Raw genomic sequence first — 1042 nt, forward strand, 5'->3', positions numbered from 1 at the left:
TATGATATTTTAAAAAATTAAATTTTATAAATTATAATATATAATAAATTAATAATAATAATATAATAATATATTATATTAGTAATATATTAATATAGATTTTATATATTTACATAATATAAGTTATATAATTAATATAATATATTATTTATATATGTATTAATATTAGGGATGTCAAACTGACTCGTCGTTCGTGAGCAGCTCGTGTTCGGTTCGTTCGTTAAGAAAAAAACACGAAGAGTGATTTCATGAATAATTTCAAACAAATTAAATTTCAAAAAAAATTGAATACAAACACAAGTTCTGTTCGTTCGGGTTCGGTTCGTTTACACCCCTAGGCATGTGTAGTATCATTTAAAATTTGTTTGTTAAATAAAATATCAAATTAAGGGGTTCGATATGTAATTACATAAAAGTTCTGTTCTGTGTATGTAAATCTCTCAAATTTATTTTCACATTTTAGTACTTGGTAGTTCGGTAGTTCGGCTGAGCTTCCACTTCAATCCTAGTCTATATAATTTGAAGTCGATATGATAGAAGTCTGGAAGTCAATAACTCATGGCCATGTTATGGGACTCCATTCCTAATAACTTTATTGAAAAATTTGCATATATACCCCTCATTTTTTTAATGTATTTACATATCTAACATCTAAATTTTAATTTATATATTTATGCCACTCTACCTATTGAGTGATTCATTTTCTAAAGTTAAAATATTAATATTTTTATGTCATATTAAAGATTTGAGTAATTTTAAAAATAAATTTTAGGTGTTAGATATGTAAATGTATAAGATCGAGTGATCCATATTTAAATGACCCTAAAATGAATTTAATTGAGTTTCATCTAGAGAAAAAAAAAATTAGTAAAATATAATTAAAACTATAATTATGAAATAATTATAAAAATTTTATTAGTTCGATCTTATCATAAATATTTTATTTTGATAATTTTATTAATTTCTTGATTTTTTAATTCAGTTTTTACATGTCTCACACTTTAAACTTTAATATATATATATATATATATATATATATATA

This window comes from Phalaenopsis equestris, unplaced genomic scaffold, assembly GCF_001263595.1.
Source record: "Phalaenopsis equestris unplaced genomic scaffold, ASM126359v1 Scaffold000002, whole genome shotgun sequence".
Classification (NCBI taxonomy): domain Eukaryota; kingdom Viridiplantae; phylum Streptophyta; class Magnoliopsida; order Asparagales; family Orchidaceae; genus Phalaenopsis; species Phalaenopsis equestris.